Source organism: Monodelphis domestica, chromosome X (assembly GCF_027887165.1).
Source record: "Monodelphis domestica isolate mMonDom1 chromosome X, mMonDom1.pri, whole genome shotgun sequence".
Lineage (NCBI taxonomy): Eukaryota > Metazoa > Chordata > Mammalia > Didelphimorphia > Didelphidae > Monodelphis > Monodelphis domestica.
Window position 1 is genome coordinate 16,077,679 of NC_077235.1, and position 24,690 is coordinate 16,102,368.

A 24,690-nucleotide genomic window follows, 5' to 3' on the forward strand; every position below is an offset into this window, starting at 1 on the left:
GAACCACATGGAGGAAATCCAGGAGCTGGGAAAGATGAGTGTCATTACTGTATCTACAAAGGACATCACTGACAGTATACAATCAAGCTTAGGAAAGGAATCCTAGCCAAAGGCAAGGGTCTAAGAGAGGGGGCTACTTACAGTGGATACTGAAGAATGGTCCCTGCCAGCTATGGATCTTCTTGGGAAAGGGTCTCTTCATACAATAGGGGAGAGTACCTAACTAGGATTGTCATTCACCCAAGGGTTGCCCACTCAGTCTGAAACTGCTCACCTGGGATTCCCTTCAGGGTGGATTCCCATGGGAACAGGGAACAAGTACAATCTTTGGGGTCTCCAACCTACAAGCTCCTCCTGATACCTGGGCTTCACCAGATCCCACTAGGCCCCAAGTATGTGGTTTCTAGATTCCATGTTGACACACCTTATTGCTGATGCTGTGAATACATTCACTGCATTCAATGAGGAAAAGTAGGAGCTGTATTTGCCAATGGTGGCCGTTAATGCAGGCACACTATGGTTTTTTACTGGAAACACAATTGCTTACAGTTTGACACGTGATGAAGATCATAGCACAGACTTGTAAAATCCCATGTGATTCCTTTTCTGTTGTTTATCTGGTTATTTGTTAAAAAGCAGTAAAAATTACAGGAATGTAAGATGTAGAACATGTTCTGTGGATTCACACCACCATGAATCCTATCTTGCAAAGACTGAGTTAAAATTTTAGAACACACTTTTGCTCTGACAACAATCTCTCCATTCCCCTCTCTGAGGAAATGTCAAAGGTCAATGGACTTCCCGGTGTTCCTGTTGTCAACCTGGAATCTAGAAGCCTCACACTTGTGGCCTAGACGGGTCTGGTGTAGCCTGGGTTTCCGGAGGAGCTTGTAAGTTGGAGACCCCAAAGTTTGTACTTGTTCCCTGATCCCGTGAGAATCCAGAGAGATAGAGACAGACAAACAGAAAGACAGATAGGCAGGCTGACTGGCAGATGGGTAGTCAGATAGGTAGGAGGGCAGATAGATGGATATAAAGATAGCACATAGAGAGACACATAGTCAGACAGAGACAGAGGGATAAGAAAGGCATGGAGACAGACAGATAGGGAGACAAATAGGAAGATAGAATCAAAAGACATAGAAACACAAACAAAATGAGAGATAGTCAGAGATATTGAATATCGGGGAGTGAAACAACACAAAAGACAGAGAGAGATAGATGGAAGGATAGAGCGAGGGAAGATGGAATGGAGAGACAGACAGGCTGAGAGAGACACAGAAAATCAGGCAGATGGATAGACAGACAGAAGGGGATAGACAGATAGCAATAGAGATAGATAAATAGTCTGATATATAAAAAGAATTATAGAGAAACGGAGTGACAGACACAGAGAGACGGATCGACAGATATACAGAAAGACTGAGAGATGGACTAGTTTCTCTGTCATTTTGTCTATCTGTTTTCCTTCCTGTGTATCTAAAAGTCTGTCTCACTGTATGTGCAACTGTCAATCTACCTATCTATCCATATTTTTATCTGTCTCTATTTTTTGTCTGTCTGTCTATCTATCTATCTATCTATCTATCTATCTCTTTGTATTTCTGTCGGTGTAGTCTATGTATTGTTAACTTGGAACTAACATGGAACTATTAAATAGTCAGAAAACCCAAGTCGTTACTCAGGATAGGAATAAGTCCAATTTGGCCCTTTACTCAGAGTCGGGGCACAAGCTTTTCAGGGTGCAAACCCTGGACTCTGGGGATGTTATCCCAGGGAGCTCCACAACGCTAGATGACAACTCCGAGGAACACAAGCATTTGGGGAACCTATATACCATTTGGGAAAAGGAGGGGCAGGGAAAGATGACTGACATCATTATGGCTACAAAGAAAATGGGAGTGTTCAAACTACACTGACAAGATACAATGGAGCTAGGGAAAAGAATCATAGCCAGAAGCTAGGGTGCAAGAGAAGGGGGATGCTTACAATAGTTACTAAAGGATGGTTCATGCCCAGGTCTGGCCTTCCTGAGAAAGGTTCTAATACAATAGGGGAAGCTACCTAAAACAAAGAATGTGCTTAGCATATGCTTATCTCACCCAGGCTCATCATTTCCCTTCAGGGTAGTTTCTCTTGGGAACAGGGAACAAGGACAAGCTTTTGGAGTCTCCAATCTACAGGCTAAATCTAAAATTGGGGTTCATCAGATACCAGTGGCCACAAGATTGGGATTCCTAAATCCCACGTTGACAGTATCTATCAGCCTGCCTGTTTGTGCATGTCTCAGCCTGTGTGTCTGACTTTTGTGGGTTTTAAGGTGTTGAAGCGTGGCAAACTACAACCCCCAGTGTGCACCAGCAGGACCACCCATTTGAGTCCTGGCTTGTGATTGTTCTTCAATTGGACCAATCCCGAGATAGAGGAGGGACAATGGCCATGACCCCTCCTTAGCACGGAATTAATACTTTTCAAGTCCAATCCCAATAAAGGAAATACTGGGCATCATTCCCTCGACTAGCATAGAAGTGGTCCAATTCAAGACAAATCCCTCCCCGGAAATAAGGAGTAAGGACCCCTGGAGCATGCTGGGAGATGCAGTCCTCCAAGCCACAACACTTGAAAAGCCATACTATCTCTATGTATCTATGAAAACGGAGAGATGGACAACTGGACAGACAGAAGGACTGACAGACAGATTAGTTGCTATGATATTCTGTCTATCTGCTTGTTGGTTGGTGCATTTATCGGTCTGTCCATCTATCTTTTGAGGGTTTTCAAATGTTGTGACCGCCTGGGGAACTACAACCCCCAGTGTGCTCCAGGAGTCCCACCCCTTTGAGTCCTGCCTTGGGAGGGCTTCCAAATTCGACCAATCCTGAGTTAGGAGAGGGACAAAGCGAATGGCCTCTCCTGAGCCCAGGATTGATCCATTTATAAGCCAATCACACACAACAGTAGCGAGGAATATCCCTATCCCTGCCTCGGTCCAATTCAAGACCAATCCCTCCCAGGAAATGAGATGGAGGGACTGCTGGAGAACACTGCAGTGTGCAGTTCCTCAGGGCACAAGGCTACAAAACACATTCTATCTCTAGCTCTATATCCATATAGACTGAGAGATGGCCAAGGGGACCGACAGACAGGAGGACTGACAGACAGAGAGCTTCGTCAAAGGTCAATGGCATTCCCGGTTTCCCTATTGTCAACCTGGAATCAAGAAACCCTAAACTTGTGGCCTAGAAGTATCTGGTGTTGCCTGGGTTTCCGGAGGAGCTTGTAGTTTGGAGACCCCAAAGTTTGTACTTGTTCCCTGATCCCGTGAGAATCCAGAGGGATAGAGACAGACAAACAGAAAGACAGATAGGCAGGCCGACTGGCAGGTGGGTAGTCAGATAGGTAGCAGGGCAGATAGACGGATATAGAGATAGCACATAGAGAGACACATAGTCAGACATAGACAGAGAGATAGACAGGGGGAGAGACAGATAGATAGAGAGATAAATAGATAGGAAGATAGAAGAAAAAGACATAGAAACACAAATAGACAGAATGAGAGATAGAGACATTGAAAGATTAGTAGAACAACAGAATATCAGAGAGTGAAACAAAGGGACAGACAGAGACAGATAGATGGAAGGACAGACTGAGGGAAGGTGGAACTGAGTGATAGACAGAGAGACACAGAAATTCAGACAGATGGATAGTCAGACAGACAGGGATAGACAGATAGCAATACAGATAGATAGATACAGCTAGATTAATAGATTAATATATAGACAGAATTAGAGAAAAACAGATTGAGAGACACAGAATGATGGATCGATAGACATACAGAAGAACTGACAGATGGACTAGTTTCTCTGTCGTTTTGTCTATCTTCCTGTCTTTTTTTTATTTCTTTATTCAGCACTTGTCTTTTTTATTGCTTTTCATTTTTTATTCAGTCATTTTAGCCCATTATTCCTCCTCGGTGACAAGAATCATATTCTTTCCACCCTTCCCCAAGCTGAGGGGCGATTCCACTGGGTATGACATGTGTCCTTGATGAGAACCTCTTTCCATGTTGCTGATGTTTGCACTAGGATGTTCATTTAGAGTCTATATCCCCAGCTTTAACCCCCTGGACCCTTGTAATCTAGCAGTTGTTTTTCTTGGATGTTTCTACTCTCACAGTTTTCCTTGTGAATGTGGATAATGTTCTTTCTCATAGATATGGGCATAGAATGACATTAATGTAGTATTCTATTCCATTCCATTGCAGCACATTGTATCCATCTCTGTGTATAATGTTCTCCTTGTTCTGCTCCTCTCACTGCATCCATCCTGGAGGTCCTTTCAGTTCCCGTGGAATTCCTCCGGTTAATTGTTCCTTTGAGCACCTTAGTATTCCAGCACCAGGAGATACCAGTTTGTTCACCCATTCCCCAATGGAAGGGCATCTCCTCCTTTTCCAATTTTTGGCTACCCCAAAGAGCCCAGCTATGAACATTCTTGTCCAAGTCTTTTTTCTTATTATCTCTTTGGGTTACAAACCCTGCAGTGCCATTGTTGGATCAAAAGGTAGACAGTCTTTTAGCGCCCTTTGGGCAGAGTCCCAAATTGCTCTCCATATGGTTGGATCAATTCCCCACTACACCAGCAATGCTTTCATGTCCTGACTTTGCCACATCCCCTCCAATATTCATTACATTCCCTTACTGTAATATTAGCCAATCTGTGTAGCCTCCATTTTCAAGAGGAGACACATTCTCATTTATACATGGCATCAGAGTGACCACATTATTGGATAGATTCAAACTTTGAAACACCAGGCAGTGTCACCTATTAGTTGTTCGGAAATGCAGAGGTACTGCTTACTCATATGACAAAAAGAGTTCCCAGTACTGATGTTAGTCTAAACCCTATACCAGGAATGCAAGTTGAAATGTTCCATTTAGACTATCAGTCTTGGCCATTAAATTTTGTAAGTGTGCTAGGCAAAATGGAGAATCCTCTTCCTAGTGCCGGAATCTCCTAAACTGTGAATTTCTCTATAACTGTTCTTTCAAAAGTAACTTGGAAATAATGCTGAACTTTCAAATCGTCAGAAGAACCCAAGTCCTTACCCATAATTTCACCTTCAAAACAAGTTTGAACTTCAAATACGTAAGTTTCAAAATTGAAATTAGCTCAAAAATTCTCCAGATTAGAAATGTGATACTCATACACACTCACGCGCGCGCACACACACACCCCCTCCCAACCTAACTTTGGGGAGGTTCAGAAGCGAGGGATTGGAAAACTGCTTTCATTCCCCTTTAACTCCTGAAAAAAATTAATCATGCAAGTCTGTAGATCAAAATGATTGCTAAATTAATCCCCTTATTCTAAGTCTTGCCTCTCTGAGGATTTCATCATAGGATGACAGAATATTTGTTTTAACAAGAGAAAAGTGAGAAATAACTTAAAATGGGGGAGAAAAGCTCCCTAATTTGGAAAAAGAATGTCAGGTATAAGTTGGTAATGATCAGCAGTCAGCTGTAGAGCTTGACAGACACTTATCTGAGCCAATCCTCAGTCCTTCCATTGGCCCTTGTGACTGTATCCTAACCCATTTTCCCCCATAGCATTTCTTTTCCCCACGATCCTCCCATAGAATTCACCTATAGATTGCAAATCTCTCTCGCCATGCTAAGATTATCTTTCTTACTACCAATTCTTTCTAGGCTTCATGATTTCTTTCCTAACGTCTTCTGATTCGACTTTGAGACAACCCAGCACTCTGGAATCTTTGCTGCAACTTCTCCAATGGACAGATGTTCCTTTCCATCCTCTTAACAAGGTAAAATGCTCCTATTTTCAACTTTCCTTCTTCAACTCAGTCTGGGGACTAACTCAGTCCTTTCTAGGTTCTCTAGTTAAAGAGCCTTGGCTCCAGGTAAATAGAATTCTCAGGGGAAACCAAATGAGCAGTTCTTCCCTCTGCTGCAGAAGTATTTCTCACATCAATTAAAATGACAGGACACAATCCTTCTCTGGATTCCGTATCGTGGGATCTCCTTTGGATTTCTCCTAAAGATGTCTCCTTGAGCAGTTCTTCAGATTCTGGCCTGCAGGAAAACCTGGTCCAGGATTTTGCATCCTAAGAAACATCCTGAGGGAAATCTTCACTTTCATAGGTTTTCATATCTTCACCCCTCTTCCAGAACTGTGTGTGTGGGGGGGAAATCCAGGGTGTTACTAGAAATGTCTTAGGAGTTTCCCAGGTGGGGAATTCCTTTCTCTATTTGAGGTCATGTGCCAATGATCATCAGAAATAATGCGCACAAAACCATTAGTTCTCTCTACTTCAAAAGGAAAATTAGTTCTCCTTATTCCCTGGTCTTTTCAAGCAAAAATTTATCTATTGGAATGGTTGCACTCGGGAAATTGACCTTCAAAATGCCCCAAATCAGGTAATAGTTGATGATGCTTTTCTTTTTTCAAAAACTCAAACTCCTAACATTTCCTCTCCAAAAACAACATTTAGGGTTCTGAAGGAAAAGGTTCAAAATTACCTCTAACTAGGAACACCTCTACTATTCATTCTCTTTTTCTTTTTTTACTCCAATTTCCTTTGGGCTGCCAATTTGCCTTTCTCTTCACCTTGCGTCAAAGGACGTTCGCCTATGACTAAAGCTGATCCTAGAGAGGAAGTTTGTGGCTCAATTAAAAAATATTCAGTTTCATTGGCTTTTAAAACAACGTTTTCCCCCCCATATTTCGTGTTCTTTAACAGCAGTTGAAGGACCAGTAAGGTCCGTAGTTACCCTTCCGCAAATGAAATTTTTTTTACTCCACAAATCACTCACCCTCACCCTGACACACACACACACACACACACACACACACACACACACACATACACACATACACACACACGCACGGTAATCTGAAAAAATTAACCCTAACTCTTTGAAAACAAATACCAGCTTGATAAAAATGTGAAATGACTGCATACAAATAACCAACTTAATACCTCGAGGACAATGCATCTTATTAGCAATACTCAATATTTACTGCACTTGATTCCACGATTTCACACATTAGTCCTAGCTAAACTTGGGAAGAAAAGATTAGACTGTAAGTCAAGAACTTCAGGACCTCCTTTGGCCTTCTGTTTCATAATCCCCTGCGCAGATGGCCAGCTCCTGCCCTTGTCTCTAGCTTTTCAGAGGAAAGAACTGTTGTAACACAACTTGATAGAAATTATTTGCTAACGTTTCTATCACCTGCATGTAAAAGAGATCCATTAGACATACGGTATAGCCCAAACCGCACGGAACATTGAGAAGAAACGGAGAACTCAAGTTCTTCAGCTTCCTTGAGAAGCTCTTTCATACATCAAATTTGATAACTCTTTAGACCCTAAGCCCTGACGTTTAAATTCATGCAGAAACTTTCTCTATTATAGTAGCCTTAAAGCAGTTACTCAGAGGCAGTAGTGAACACTCTGGCTCTCACACTCCAACTCTAGCTTCCCATTCAAAGCTTTCAGCCAAACATACATGCATGTCACCTATACTCTCCTCGCTCTTCCTTCTACAGGAAATACTGCTTCACTCACCTACACAGGTACCAACACTCAGTCACACACAAAACTTAGTCAATGGTGGAGCTTCTGGTAAGATTGAACTAGGCTCCATTTTGGCCAATGTACCTTGGAAACAGTTTCGATTGATGTTGAACACTCCTTCTAAAATTCCCAGGTACCTGGTCCTTCATATATCACATATATAATTATGTCCAGATGTGAACATTTACTTGGCAGCAAGCCCACTAGGGTATAAGCTGGGGCATGCACTTAATGCGATTGCCTAGTTGTTGCCTGATTAAAGAGAGGTTCCTTTGCCGAGAGTTTGGCTTACCTATCCGAAACCACACAGCTGATTCCTGACTGTACTCAATGGATTCTTGCGTGTACCTCATATCTGATGGTCAAACTGGCTAGAGGTTTACGCAGCCAAAACTTGGGCATTTGGGCTGGCTCTCCCTTTGTTGACTTGGAAATAACACAGAACTCTCAAATAGTCTGAAAACCAAGTCTTGAATCAGCATAAGGATAAATCCCACATTGTATAAAAGGCATAAACCCTGGATTCTGGGGATGTTATCCCTGAGAGGGCCACCAGGCTAGGTGAGAACTCCTAGGAACAAAAGAATTTGGGGGAACCTCTCTACCATATGGATGAAATCCAGGAGCAGGGAAAGATGAGTGACAATGCTGTATCTACAAAGGAAATCACTGACAAGATACAGTGAAACTTAGGAAAGGTATCTTAGCCAAAGTTTAGGGACAAGAGAGGGGGCTGCTTACAAAGGATACTGAAAAATGGTATCTGCCTGGTGTGGATCTTCTTGGGAAAAGGTCTCTTGATACAGTAGGGGAGAATACCTAACGAGGATTGTCATTCACCTGTGGGTCCCCCACTCAGTCTGTACCTGTTCACCTGGGATTCCCTTCAGGGTGGGTTCCCATGGGAACAGGGAACAAGTACAATCTTTGGAGTCTCCAACCTACAAGCTCTTCCTGAAACCTGGGAGTCACCAGATCCCACTAGGCCCCAAGTTTGTGGTTTCAAGATTCCATGTTGACACACCTTATTGCTGATGCTGTGAATACATTCACTGCATTAAATCAAGAGACGCACTAGCTGTATTTGGCAATGGTGGCCGTTAATGGAGGCAAAGTATGGTTTTTTGTAGGAAAAAGAATTGCTTGCAGTTTGACACATAATGAAGATCATAGCACAGACTAATAAAATGCCATATGATTCATTGTCTGTTATTTATCTGGTTATTTGTTACACAGCTGTAAAAATTACAGGAATGTAAGATGCATAACGTGTTCTCTTGATTGCCACCACCGTGAATCCTATCCTATCTTGCAAAGACAGAGTTAAAATTTTAGAACAAACTTTTGCTCTCACACCAATCTCTCCAATCCCCTCTCTGAGGATATATCAAAGGTCAATGGACTTCCAGGTGTTCCTATTGTCAACCTGGAATCAAGAAGCCTCAGACTTGTGGCCTAGAGGGATCTGGAGTAGCCTGGGTTTCCGGAGGAGCTTGTGGGTTGGAGACACCAAAGTTTGTACCTGTTTCCTGATCCCGTGAGAATCCAGAGAGATAGAGACAGACAGATAGAAAGACCGATAGGCAGGCCGACTGGCAGATGGGTAGTCAGATAGGTAGGATTGCAGATAGATGGATATAGAGATAGCACATAGAGAGACACATAGTCATACAGAGACAGAGAGATAGACAGGCAGGCAGGCAGACAGATCGAGATAAATAGATAGGACGATAGAACGAAAAGACATAGAAACACAGACAGAATGACAGAGACATTGAAAGATTAAAAAACATCAGAATATCTGAGAGTGATACAAAGGGACAGATAGAGACAGCTAGATGGAAGGATAGATCAAGGGAAGATGGAATGGTGAGACAGACAAACTGAGAGAGACACAGAAATTCAGGCAGATGGATAGACAGGTAGACAGGGATAGACAGATAGCAATAAAGATAGATAGATACAGCTAGATCAATAGATTGATATAGAGAGAGAATGAGAGAAAAACAGAGTGAGAGACACAGATAGGTGGATCGACAGACATACAGAAGGACTAAGAGATGGACTAGTTTCTCTGCCTTTTTGTCTATCTGCCTGCCTGTCTGTGTGTCTATCAGCCTGTCCTTCTGTCTATAAGTACCATCTGGCTATATCTATGTTTCCATGTCTTTATGGATGTATATACGAATCTATCTATCTATCTGACTGTCTGTGTAGCTTATGAATCTGTCTGTATTTCTGCCAGTCAGTCAGGTCTGGCTATATATCATTTTGTGTGTTTTTATGTATCTGTTTATGTATCTCTCTATGTATCTGTGTATCTCTCTATGTATCTAACTATTGTTGACTTGTAAAAACACAAAAGTATTAAATAGTCAATAAACTAACTCTTTAGTCAAGGAAAAGCGGGTCAGTGTGACAGTAGGGCTCTAGACAGAGCTGGGCGCCACAAGGCTACGGAGAGTGCCAGGACTGAACTCTGGTGGCTCTGGACACTGACCCCTGGGAAAGGCAATAGCACCAGATTGGACAGTTTAAAGAAGAAAAGAATTTGGGGAACTTCTCCACCATTTGGGGGAAATCCAGGGGCAGGGAAAGATGATTGACTTTGCTCAAGCTACAAAGAAAATGGGAGTGTTCAAACTCTACTGACAGCATCCAATGAAGCTTGGGAAAAGAATCATAGCTTGAGGAGAGGGTGTAAGGGAAAGGGCTGCTGACAGTGGAGACTAAAGGATGGTCCCTGATCAGGTGGGGATTTACTTGGGGAAACATCTCTGACCCCACAGGGGAGACTACCTAAAATAAATGGGGTCCTTACCATCTGCTTAGTCCCATGCAAGTAGTATTAGCAATCACTTGAGACTCCATTACTCAGTCTGAACCTGCTACCCTGAGGTTCCCTTCTGGGTGGATTCTCACAGAAACAGGGAACAAGTACAAACTTTGAGTCTTCAATTTAGAAGCTAGTCCTAACCTTGGGGTACTTCTGATCTTACTATGCTACACGTTTGAATTTTCCAGATTCCATGTTTACACTCTGTTTGTATATCTATCTCTCTGTCTATATATGTAATTCTTTCTTTATGATTGTCCTTCTGTCCATGTCTGTTCTTTGCTTGGTCTCTCTCTCTCTCTCTCTCTCTCTCTCTCTCTCTCTCTCTCTCTCTCTCTCTCTCTCTCTCTCTCTCTCTTTCTCTCTCTTTTATATCTGTCTATCTGTGTGCTCTCTGTCTACCAATATTTCTATATTTTCTGGGTGACTCTTTCTGCCCTCTATGTATCTCTCTGCCTGTCTGTATGTATATCTATCTATCTGTCTGCCAGCCAGTCTCTTCTGCTTATCTCTATGTATCTATGTATCTATGTATCTATCTATGTATCTATGTATCTATCTATCTATCTATCTTTCTATCTATCTATCTATCTATCAATCAATGTATCTATCGATGTATCTATCGATCTATCTATGCCTTTGTGTTCCTATCGGTGTAGTTTATGTATCTATCTGCCTGCCTGTTTGTGCATCTCTCAATCTCTGTGTATGTCATTTGTGTTTTAAAATATTGATGTCTGTCTAAACCCAATAGCAAGAATGCAAGTTGCAACATTCCATGTACAGCATCAGTCTTGGCCATTTAATTTTGCAAATGTGCTAGGTAAAATGGAGAATCCTCTTCCTAGGGCTGGAATCTTATAAACTGTGAATTTCTCTATAATTGTTCATTCAAAAGTAACATCCTTCAACTCGTTAACTTGGAAATAATGCCAAACTATCAAATAGTCAGAAAAACTCAAAACTTTAACCACAATTTCACCTTCAAATCAATGTTGAAATTCATATTTAAAAGTTTCAAACAAGCACACAGACACACAAATACACACCCATACCCACACCCACTACCCCCCCCCCCCACACACACATACACACCCTCCCAATCTAATTTTGGGGACGTGGGGATGTTCGGGATAAAAAACTGTTTTCATTCCCCTTTAACTCCTGAACAAATATAATCATGCTAGTCCGTAGACCAAAATGATTGTTAAAATAAGCCCCATATCTTAGCCCTTGCCTTTCTGAGGATTTCATCATAGGATGACAGAACATTTGATCAAACAGGAGAAAAGTGGGAAGTAACTTACAATAGGGGAGAAAAGCTCCCTAATTTGAATACAAATGTCAGGTATAAGTTGGTAAAGATCAGCAGTCAGCTGTAGAACTTGATAGAAACTTAGCTAAGCCATTCCTCAGCCCTTCCATTGGCCCTTGTGACTGTATCCTAACCCATTTTCCTCCATAGCATTTATTTTCCCCATGATCTTTCCAAAGAATTCACCTATAGATCTCAATTCTCTCTCGCCATGCTAAGATTATCTTTCTTACTACCAATTCCTTCTAGGCTCCATCATTTCTTTCCTAACATCTTCTGATTCGACTTTGAGACAACCCAGCACTCTGGAATCTTTGCTGTGACTTCTCCAATGGACAGATGTTCTGTTCCATCCTCCTAATGAGGTAAAGTGCTCCTATTTTCAACTTTCCTCCTTCAACTCAAAATGGGGACTAAGTCTGTCCTTTCTAGGTTCTCTACTTAATGGGCCTTGGCTCCAGGTAAATAGAATTCTCAGGGGAGATCAAATAACTAGTTTTCCCTCTGCTGTAGAATTATTTCTCAAGTCAATGAAAAGGATAGGAAACAATCCTTCTCCAGATTCCGTACGTTGGGGACTCCTTCGTATATCTCTTAAAGATGTCACCTTGAGTAATACTTCAGTTTCTGGGCTGCAGTAAATTCTGGTCTAGGCTTTTGGCTCCTATGAAACCTCTTCAGGCAAATCTTCCCTTTCATAGGTTTTTATCTCTTCACCCCCATACCAGAACTGGGGGAGGGAGGGGTAAAATCCCAGGGCATTCATAGAAATGTCTTAGGAATTTCCCAGGTCTCTTTCTTTAGTAGTCATGTGCCAAAGATCATCAGAAATAATGCACACAAAACCATCAGTTTTCTCCACTTCAAAAGGAAAATTAGTTCTCCTTATTCCCTGGTCTTTTCAAACAAAAACTTATCTATTGAAATGGTTGCACTCTGGAAATTGACCTTCAAAATGCCCCAAATCAGGTTATTGTAGATAAAGCTTTTCCTTTCTCAAAAACTCAAACTGGTAACATTTTCTCTCCAAAAACAAAACTTAGGGTTACTAAGGAAGAGGTTCAAAATTTCCTCCAACTAGGAACACCTCTACTATTCCCTTCCCTTTTTTCATTTTTTACTCTAATTTCCTTTGGGCTGCCAATTTGTCTTTCTCTTCTCCTTGCCTCAAAGCACTTTGGTCTATGGCTAAAGCTGCTCCTAGAGAGGAAATTTGAGGCTCAATTAAAAACTGTTCAGGGTTTCCTAAGCATTTAAATCAAAGACTTTCCCCCCATATTTTGTGTCCTTTGACAACGATTGAAAGATAGTAAGGACCGTATTTGCCCATCCTCAAATGAACTTTCTTTACTCCAGAGATCTCACACACACACACACACACACACACACACACACACACACACACACACACAGACACGGTAATGTGAAAAAACCACTCCTGCCATTTGAAAACAAATACCAACTTGACAAAAAATGTGTAATGTCTGCATTCAAATAACGAAGTTAATACCTCGATTAAAATGCTTCTCATTGGCAATACTCAATATTCACTGAGGTTGATATATACGATTTCACACATTAGTCCTAGCTAAACTTGGGAAGAAAAGATTAGACTAAAAAGTCAAGAATTTCTGGTCCTCTTTTGGCCTTCTGTTCCATAATCCCCTGTGCAGATGGCCAGCTCCTGCCCTTTTCTCTAGCTTTTCGGAGGAATGAACTGTTGTAAGACTGCTTAATAGACATTATTTGCTAACGTTTCTATCACCTACATTTAAAGGAAATCCACTAGACATACAGTGTAGCCCAAACCCCACAGAACATTGAGAAGAAATGGAGGGCTTAAGTTCTTCAGCTTCTAGGAGAAGCTCTTTCATAAACCAAATCTGATAACTCGTTTGAATTTAACCCCTGACATTTCAATTCAAGAAGACACTTTCTCTGTTTTAATAGCCTTAAAGCCATTACACAGACCCTCTAGCGAACACTCTGACTCTCACACTCCAACTCAAGCTTCCCATTCAATGCTTTCAGCCAACCATTCACACATGTCACCTATACTATCCTCGCTCTTCCTTCTCCTAGAAATACTGCTTCACTCACATACACAGGTACCAACACTCAATCACACACAAAACTTAATAAATGGTGGAGCTTGTGGTCAGGTTGTCCCGGGCTCCATTTTGGCCGACTTACCTTGGAACCAGATTTGATTGATGCTCCACACACTTTCTAACATTCCAGGTAAGTGGTCCATCATATATCATGTATATATGACTATGTCCATATGTGAACAAGAACTTGGCAGCATTCCCATTGGGATGTAGGCTGTAGAATGTTTGGAAATGAGACTGTCTCCTTGGTTCCTGATTAATAGAGTTTCCTTTCCCGTGAGTTTGAATTACCTAAACGAACCCACCCAGCAGATTCCTGACTGAGCTCAATGGCTTCTTGTGTATACGTCACTTCTGGTTGTCAATCTGGCTATAGGTTTAGGCAGCCATAACTAGGGCATCCGGGCTGGCTTGCCATTTGTTATCTTGAAAATAACACAGAACTCTCAAATAGTCTGAAAAACCAAGTATTGAATGAAGATAGGGGTAAGTCCCGTATTGAATTCTTTACTGAGAGCCTGGTGCCACAACTTTTACAGGGCATAAACCCTGGACTCTGAGGATGTTATCCCTGGGCGGGCCACCAGGCTAGGTGACAACTCCAAGGAACAAAAGAATTTGGGGAACCTCTCTACCACATGGGGGAAATCCAGGAGCAGGGAAAGATCAGTGACAATGGTGTAGCTACAAAGGAAATCACTGACACGATACAATCAAGCCTAGGAAAGGAATCCTAGCCAAAGGCTAGGGTCTAAGAGAGGGGGCTGCTTACAATGGATACTGAAGAATGGTCCCTGCCAGGTGTGGATCTTCTTGGAAAATGGTCTCTTGATACAGTAGGGGAGACTACTTAAGTAGGACTGGTATTCAGCTGAGGATCCCCCACTAAGTCTGAAACTGTATGCCTGGGATTCCCTTCAGTGTAGATTCCCATGAGAACAGGGAACAAGTACAATCTTTGGGGTCTCCAACCTACAAGCTCCTCTTAAACCTAGGGTTCACCAGAGTCCACTAGGCCCCAGGTTTGGGGTTTCTAGATTCCATGTTGACATACCTTATTGCTTCTGCTGTGAATACATTCACTTCATTCCTTTAGGAAAAGCTGGAGCTATACTTGCCAATGGTGGCCATTAATGCAGGCACAGTATGGTTTTTTTAAGAAACAGAATTCCTTGCAGTTTGACACATGATGAATATCATAGCACAAACTATTAAAATCCCGTGTGATTCACTGTATGTTGTTTATCTGGTTATTTATTGAACAGCTCTAAAAATTAAAGGAAAGCAAGATGCAGAATGTGTTTTCTTCATTGACACCACTGTGATTCCTATCTTGAAAAGTCAAAGTTAAAATGTTTGAACACACTTTTGCTGTCACAGCAATCTCCCTATTCCCCTGTCTGAGGGAATGTCAAAAGTCAATGGCCTTCCCGGCTTTCCTATCATCAAACTGGAATCCAGAAAGCCCAAACTTGTGGCCTATATGGTTCTGGTTTGTGGAGGAGCTTGTAGGTTGGAGACCCCAAAGTTTGTACTTGTTACCTGATCCCATGGGAATCCAGAGAGATAGAGACAGACAAACAGAAAGACAGATAGGCAGGCCGACTGGCAGATGGGTACTCAGATAGATAGGTGGTCAGATGGATGGATATAGAGATAGCACATAGAGAGACACATAGTCAAACACAGAAAGAGAGATAGACAGGCAGGCAGACAGACAGATCGAGAGATAAATAGATAGGAAGATAAAACAAAAAGACATAGAAACACAAACAGACAGAATGAGAGATAGTCAGAGACATTGAAAGATTAATAGAACATGAGAATATCAGAGAGTAAAACAAAGACAGACAGAGACAGATAGATGGAAGGACAGACCGAGGGAAGATAGAATGGAGAGACAGACAGACAGGGATACACAGAAAGTCAGGCAGATGGATAGAGAAACAGATACGGATAGACTGCAATATAGATAGATAGATAGATAGATTGATACAGTTAGATCTATAGATTGATATATAGACAGACTGACAGACAGAGACAGACGGATTGACAGACATACAGAAAGACTGACATATTGACTAGTCTCTCTGTCATTTTGTCTATCTGCCTGCCTGTCTGTGTGTCTATCAGCCTGTCCTTCTGTCTGCATGTCACACCTGGCTATATCTATGTTTCCATGTCTTTATGGATGCATGTACAAATCTATCTATCTATCTATCTATCTATCTATCTATCTATCTATCTATCTATCTAACTAACTATGTATCTATGTCTTAGTGTTTCTGTCTGTATAGTCTATATAACTATCTTTCTGCCTGTCTTTGTATTTAATGAGTCTGTCTCTATCTCTGCCCATCAGTCCGGTTTGGCTGTATATCTCTGTGTGTTTTTATGTATCCATTTATGTATCTCTCTATGAATCTAACTACTGTTGACTTATAAAAACACAAAACTATTAAATAGTCAGAGAACTCACTCTTTAGTCAAGGAAAGGAGGGTCAGTGTGAGAGTAAGGCTCTACACAGAACTGGGTGACACAATGCTACACAGAGTCCCAGGACTGAACTCTGGTTGCTCTGGACACTGACCCCTGGATAAGGCAATAGCACCAGATTGGACAGTTTAAAGAAGAAAAGAATTTTGGGAACTTCATCCATCTGTCTGACAGCCAGTCCCTTCTGTGTATGTATGTATGCATACATTTATCTATCTATCTATCTATCTATCTATCTATCTATCTATCTATCTATCTATCTATCTCTATGTGTAGCTATCGGTGTAGTCTATCTATCTATCTGCCTGCTTATTTCTGCATGGATCGATCTATGTGTATGTCCTTTGTGTGTTTTAAAGTGTTGTGACATCCTGGGGAACTACAATACCCAGTGTGCTCAAGGCGTCCCACCCCTTTGAGTCCTCGATTGGTATTGGTCTAGCAATGGACCAATCCTGCATTGGGGAAGGGTCATTGTCCATGGTCCCTCCTTAGCATGGGATTGGTCTATTTCAAGACCAATCCTATGAAAGGAAATAATAAGCATCATCCCTTGCCCAGCATAGGATTGGTCCAATTCAGAACCAATCTCTCACTGGAAATAAGGGGGAGAGACACCTGGAGCACGCTGGAAGATGTAGTCCCCTAGGCCACAACCCTCTCTCTATATCTATCTATCTATCTATCTATCTATCTATCTATCTATCTATCTATCTATCTATCTCTATGTGTAGCTATCGGTGTAGTCTATCTATCTATCTGCCTGCTTATTTCTGCATGGATCGATCTATGTGTATGTCCTTTGTGTGTTTTAAAGTGTTGTGACATCCTGGGGAACTACAATACCCAGTGTGCTCAAGGCGTCCCACCCCTTTGAGTCCTCGATTGGTATTGGTCTAGCAATGGACCAATCCTGCATTGGGGAAGGGTCATTGTCCATGGTCCCTCCTTAGCATGGGATTGGTCTATTTCAAGACCAATCCTATGAAAGGAAATAATAAGCATCATCCCTTCCCCAGCGTAGGATTGGTCCAATTCAGAACCAATCTCTCACTGGAAATAAGGGGGAGAGACACCTGGAGCACGCTGGAAGATGTAGTCCCCTAGGCCATAACCCTCTCTCTATATCTATCTATCTATCTATCTATCTATCTATCTATCTATCTATCTATCTATCTATCTATTTATCTATCTAACTGTCTGTCTGTCTGTCTGTCTGTCTATCTATCTATCTATCTGTCTGTCTGTCTGTCTATCTGTCTATCTTTGTCTTTGTGTATCTTTGGGTGTAGTCTATGTATCTATCTGCCTGCTTGTTTGTGCATGGATCAGTCTGTGTGTATGTTCTTTGTGTGTTTTAAAGTGTTGTGACATCCTGGGGAACTACAAGTCCCATTGTGCCCCAGGAATCAGTCCCTTTTGAATCCTGGCTTGGGATTTGTCTTGGATTGGACCAATCCTGTGTTTGGGGATGGACTATGTCTATGGTCCCTCCTTTGCATGGGATTGGTTCAAATAAAGACCAATCCCATGAAAGGAAAATGGGCATCATCTCTTGCCCAGCAGAGGATTGGTCAAATTCAAGACCAATCTTTCACGGGAAATAAGAGGTAGGGACCACTGGAGCACAATGGGAGATGTAGCCCTGTAGGCCACAACCATTGAAAACCCACATGATCTCTCTCTATAAATCTATTTAGATGGAGAGATAGACAGCTAGACAGACAGAAGGACCGACAGACAGATTATTTGATGTGTTATTCTGCTTATTCGCCTACTGGTTGGTACATCTGTCAGCCTGTCTGTGTTTCTTTTGTGGGTTTGCAAGTGTTGTGACAGCCTGGGGAACTACAAGCCCCATTGTGCCCCAGGAATCCTTCCCTTTTGAGTCCTGTCTTGAGATTGGTCCGAAATTGGACCAATCTCGTGGGGGGGGAGGGACAATGCCCATGGTCCCTCCTGAGCACAGAATTGGTCCATCTCATTAGCAATCACGCACAGTAAAGTAGGGAGCATCATTCCTCACCCAGCCTAGAATTGGTCCAATTCAAGACCAGTCCCAACCAGGAATGATGGGGGAGGGACCCCTCGCTCACACTGGGGGATGAAGTTCCTCAGGCCACAACCTAAGAAGAGCAAAGCTATCTCTAGCTCTATATCCATGTAGACTGAGAGATGGACAAGGGGACCGACAGACAGGACGACTGACAGAGAGAGAGCTTTGTTTATCTGTTCTTCTGTCTTATTGCCTTCCTCTCTATGTATCTGTCAGTCTGTCTATCTGTCTGCCCATTAGACGGCTCTGGGTATCTATCTCTATATAGGTATGTATGTATGTACCTATCTATGTGTGTATCTGTTTATTAATCGATCTTCAATGTTTGTCAATCCGTCTGTCCATTGGTCTATCCCTCTATCTAACTTATCAGTCACTCGATCTTTCCCATTCTCCTTCTCAGGTTTCCATGCAAAAATATCGGAATAAGTGGTTGTTGGCAAGCAAACCATGTGATGGTGTCCCTGTGATGTTCAGGTGGCTCAGAAGATGTATTTGGTTCAAGATTGGAGGGGGAGTGGCAGACCTCTACTTTGGCCAGTGAGGTGAGTGGCTGTTGCAGTTGAGCTGTTCCTCAGCTGCAGCCCCACCTTTCACTGCTTCTACTCACTCTTCTTTACCCTTTGAATCAGATGGCCAAAGAGAAACACCCCTTCCATTATGCTGCAGATGCCAAGAACCAGCCCCATGGCCTGGGCGCAAACCTCCTGCCCAAACCCCTTGTTTCTGGGTCCTTTCCTCAGTGCTGTCAAATGATAGCTAATCCGCAGCATGAAGGCATGCTGTCTTGCTGTCCTTCCAAGGAGCAGCCTTTGCACCCATGTTGTTCCACCTCGGCTGCCTCCTGACCACATTCAACATGACTTTCCAAATCAATAAAATGTCTCTTTTTCTTTTGAAGCCAAGTTTCATTCTTGCATTCTTGCCAATGGTATCCCTCCCGAGCTCCAGGGGTGCATCTCTGAACCCCGCAACAATCATCCTGGGTGCCATTCAAAGAAATGATGTAGTCTCATCAGGGAGGAAAATCACAGCTGAGGCCAAGGAAGAAATCCAAAATCTTGAAACAGCGGAATACCGAAACCAAGTCTAGACAATTGATCATTCTCAAACTTTCCTATCCAGCCTTTTATTTTTTTCTTTATTCAGCAATTCTTATCTTATTGCTTTTCATATATTTTTTAGTGAATTTAGCACCTTATTCCTCCTCGGTGACAAGAATCATATTCGTCCATCCTTCCCATGCTCCCACCCTTCCTGTATTCGAGGAGAATTCCACTGGGTATGACATGTGTCCTTGATGAGAACCTCTTTCCATGTTCTTGATGTTTGCACTAGGATGTTCATTTAGAGTCTATATCCCCAACCCTAACCCCCTGGACCCTTGTAATCTAGCAGTTGTTTTTCTTGGGTATTTCTACTCCCACAGTTTTCCTCGTGAATGTGGATAGTGTTCTTCTCATAGATTCCGCCGGGTGGTTTAGGATCACTGCATTGACACTAATGAAGAAGTTCATTCCATTCCATTCCATTCCATTGTACCACAGTGTATCCATCTCTGTGTACAATGTTCTCCTGGTTCTGCTCCTCTCACTGCATCCATTACTGGAGGTCTTTCCAGTTCCCGTCGAATTCCTCTGGTTAATTATTCCTTTGAGCACTATACTATTTCAACACCAAGAGATACTACAGTTTGTTTAGCCATTCCCCAATTGAAGGGCATCCCCTCCTTTTCCAATTTTTGGCTACTCCAAAGAGAGCAGCTATCAATATTCTTGGTCAAGCCTTTTTCCTTATTATGGGTATGTGGTAGAAACCCTGCAGTGCTATGGCTGGATCAAAAGGCAGACTGTCTTGTAGCGCCCTCTGGCCAGAGTTCCAAATTGCCCTTCAGAATGGTTGGATCAATTCACCACTCCAGCAACAATGCCTTCATGTCCCGACTTTGCCTCATCCCCTCAAGCATTCATTATATTCCCTTGCTGTCATGTTAGCTAATACGTCTTGCCTCCATTTTCAAGATGAGGCACATTCTCAGTGATGCATGGCATCAGAGTGAACACATTATTCAGTAGATTCAAACTGTGAAACAGCAGGAAGTGTCACCTATTAGTTGTTCGCAATTGGCAGAAGTACTGCTTACTCAAATGACAAAAAGGAGTTCCAAGACTGATGTTCATATAAACCCAATATCAAGAATGCTAGTTGCAAAGTTCTATTCACTGTATCAGTCTTGGCCATTAATTTTTGCAAATGTGCTAGGTAAAATGGAGAATCCTCTTCCTAGTGCCGGAATCTTTCAAACTGTGAATTTCTCTATAATTGTTCTTTCAAAAGTAACATCCTTGAACCCGTTAACTTGGAAATAATGTCGAGCTATCAATGAGTCAGAAAAACCCAAGTCTTTAACAGAATTTCACCTTCATAACAATTTTGAAATTAATATTTAAAAGTTTCACACATACACACACACACACACAGACACACACACACACACACACACACACACACACACAAACACACACACATACACCATCCCTCCCTCCCTCCCTATCTTTGGGGAGGTTGGGATGCTCTGAATTCAAAAGCTGTTTTCATTCCCCTTGAACTACTGAACAAATATAATCATGCCTGTCTGTAGACCAAAATGATTGTTAAAATAATCCTCATATTCTAAGCTTTGCCTTTCTGAGGATTTCATCATAGGATGACAGAACATTTGCTCTAACAAGAGAAAAGTGGGAAATTACTTCAAATGGGGGAGAAAAGCTCCCTAATTTGGAATTCTAAGTTCAGATATAAGTTGGTAATGATCAGCAGTCAGCTGTAGAGCTTGATGGAAACTTAGCTGAGCCATTCCTCAGCCCTTCCATTGGCCCTTGTGACTGTATCCTAACCCATTTTCCTCCATAGCATTTCTTTTCCCCACGATCTTTCCATAGAATTCCCTCTTAAATGGCAATTCTCTCTCAAACTCAAACTGGTAACATTTTCTCTCCAAAAACAAAACTTAGGATTACTAAGGAAAAGGTTCAAAATTTCATCTAACTAGAAGTACCTCTACGATTCCCTTCTCTTTTTCTTTTTTTACCTCAATTTCGTTTGAGCTGCCATTTTGTCTTTCTCTTCTCCTTGCCTCATAGCACTTTGGCCTATGGCTAAACCTGTTCCTAAACAGGAAATTTGTGGCTCAATTAAAAAATGTTCAGGGTTTCTTTAGCATTGAAAGCAAAACCTTTTCTCCCATATTTCGTGTCCTTTGAGAACAATTGAAAGACCAGTCAGGTACACAGTTGGCCATGATCAAATGAGCTTTCTTTACTCAACAAATCACATACACACACACTCACATACAAACACGCGTGCGCGTGCGGTAAACTGAAAAAAAAACCCTGTTGGTCTTTGAAAACAAGTACTGGTTTGACAAGAAATGTGAAATGACTGCACTCAAATAACCAAGTTAATACCTCGAGGACAATGCATCTTATTGGCAATACTCAAAATTCACTGCACTTGATATACACGATTTCACACATTAGTCCTAGCAAATCTTGGCAAGAAAAGATTAGACAGTAAAGTCAAGAACTTCTGGATCTCCTTTGGCCTTCTGCTTCATAATCCCCAGTGCAGATGGCCAGCTCCTGCCCTTGTCTCTAGCTTTGCAGAGGAATGAACTGTTGTAAGACAGCTTGACAGATATTATTTGCTAACGTTTCTATCACCTACATTTAAAGGAAATCCATTAGACATACAGTGTAGCCCAAAACTCACAGAACATTGAGAAGAAACAGAGAACTTAAGTTCTTCAGCTTCTAGGAGAAGCTCTTTCATAAACCAAATCTGATAACTCGTTTGAATTTAACCCCTGACATTTCAATTCAAGAAGACACTTTCTCTGTTTTAATAGCCTTAAAGCCATTACACAGACCCTCTAGCGAACACTCTGACTCTCACGCTCCAACTCAAGCTTCCCATTCAACGCTTTTAGCCAACCATTCACACATGTCACCTATACTATCCTCGCTCTTCCTTCTCCTAGAAATACTGCTTCACTCACATACACAGGTACCAACACTCAATCACACACAAAACTTATTAAATGGTGGAGCTTGTAGTCAGGTTGAACCTGTCTTCATTTTGGCCGACTTACCTTGGAACCAGATTTGATTGATGTTCCACACTTTTTCTAACATTCCCAGTTAAGTGGTCCATCATATCTCATATATAAAACTATGTCCATATGTGAACAAGAACTTGGCAGCATTCCCACTGTGATGTAGGCTATAGAATGCTGGGAAACGAGCCTGTCCACTTGGTTCCTGATTAATAGAAGTTCCTTGCCCGAGAGTTTGGCTTACCTAACCAAACCCACCCAGCTGATTCCTGACTGAGCTCAATGTCTTCTTGTGTATACGTCATTTCTGGTTGTCAATCTGGCTGTAGGTTTAGGCAGCCATAACTTGGGCATCTGGTGATGTTATCCCTGGGAGGGCCACTAGGCTAGGTGACAACTCCAAGGAACAAAACAATTTGGGGAACCTCTCTACTACTTGGGGGAAATCTAGGAGCAGGGAAAGATGAGTGATAATGCTGTAGCTACAAAGGAAATCACTGACAGCATACAATGAAGCTTAGGAAAGGAATCTTAGCCAAAGGCTAGGGTCTAAGAGAGGGGGATGCTTACAAGGGATAGTGAAGAATGGTCCCTCTCAGATGTGGATCTTCATTGGAAAGGGTCTCTTGATAAAGTAGGGGAGACTACCTAAGTAGGACCTGAGGGTCCCCCACTAAGTCTGAAACTGCTCGCCTGGGATTCCCTTCAGTGTAGATTCACATGGCAACAGGGAACAAGTACAATCTTTGGGTTCTTCAACCTACAAGCTCCTCCTGATATTTGGACTTCACCAGATCCCACTAGGCCCCAAGTTTGGGGTTTCTAGATTCCATGTTGACACACCTTATTGCTTATGCTGTGTATATATTCACTTCATTCAATTAGGTAAAGCTAGAGCTATACTTGCCAATGGTGGCCTTTTAATGCAGGCACAGTATAGTTTTTTTAGGAAACAGAATTCCTGGCAGTTTGACACGTGATAAAGATCATAGCACAGACTAGTACAATCCAATGTGATTCATTGTCTGTTGTTTATCTGGTTATTTGTTAAATAAACAGCTGGAAAAATTAAAGGAAAGCAAAATGTAGAACATGTTCTGTGGATTCACCCCACTATGAATCCTATCTTGCAAAGACAGAGTTAAAATGTTAGAACACACTTTTGCTCTCACAGCAATCTCCCCAATCCCCTGTCCGGGGGAATGTCAAAGGTCATTGGCCTTCCTTGTTTTCCTATTGTCAACCTAGAATCAAGAAACCCCAACCTTGCAAACTAGTGAGATCCCATGCAGTCTAGTGAGGATACTGCACAAACTGTGGAGAGTTGAGCTGTTCCTCAGCTGCAGCCCCCACCTTTCTCTGCTTCTACTCACTCTTCTTGCCCCTTTTAATGAGATGCCAAAGAGAAACACCCCTTCCTTAATGCTGCAAATACCAAGAACCAGCCCCATGGCCTGTGGTAAACCTCCTGACCAAACCCCTTGTTTCTGGGTCCTTTCTTCACTGCTGTCAAATAATAGCTAAACCCCAGCATGGAGGCATGCTGTATTGCTGTCCTCCCAAGGAGCAGATTTTGCACCCATGCTCTTCCACCTCGGCTGCCTCCTGACCCCAGTCAACCTGACGTTCCAAATCAATAAAATGTCTATTTTATTTTAAAGCTAAGTTTCAGAGTGTTGCATTCTTGCCAATGGTACCCCTCCAGAGCCCCAGGGGTGCATCTCTGAACCCCACAACAATCCTCCTGGGTGCCATTCAACAAAATGATGTCGTCTCCTCATGGAGAAAAGTGACACCTGAGGCAAAGGAAGAAATGCAAAATCTTGAAACAGCTGGAGACCAGAAACTAAGTCTGGAGAATTGATCCTTCTCAACCTGTTCTAGCCAGCCTTTTATTGATTTCTTTATTCACCAATTTTTTTATTATTGCTTTTTAGATAATATTTAGTCAATTTAGCACATTATTCCTCCTCGGTGACAAGAATCATATTCTTTCCACCCTTCCTGTATTGGAGGGTAATTCCACTGGGTATGACATGTTTCCTTGATGAGAACCTCTTTCCATGTTGTTGATGTTTGCACTAGGGTGTTCATTTAGAGTCTATATCCCCAACCCTAACCCCCTGGACCCTTGTAATCGAGTAGTTTCTTTTCTGGGGTGTTT

At 42.1% G+C, this 24,690-nt stretch overlaps 1 long non-coding RNA gene across 5 annotated transcripts in view; it reads left to right on the plus strand.

Moving 5' to 3' along the window:
* Positions 1-19,312, plus strand: part of LOC130456080 (uncharacterized) — a 42,049-nt gene extending 22,737 nt beyond the window's left edge. For 3 of the 5 annotated variants that reach the window (XR_008914373.1, XR_008914374.1, XR_008914371.1), the window contains 3 exons: positions 5,709-5,824; positions 11,998-12,113; positions 18,816-19,312. This is a non-coding gene — a long non-coding RNA (uncharacterized LOC130456080). Of the gene's footprint in view, positions 1-2,947; positions 3,178-4,398; positions 5,149-5,708; positions 5,825-11,997; positions 12,114-18,815 lie in introns of those variants that run through there. The other 2 variants (XR_008914372.1, XR_008914375.1) reach the window with 2 other exon arrangements.
* Positions 19,313-24,690: the final 5,378 nt, after the last annotated feature.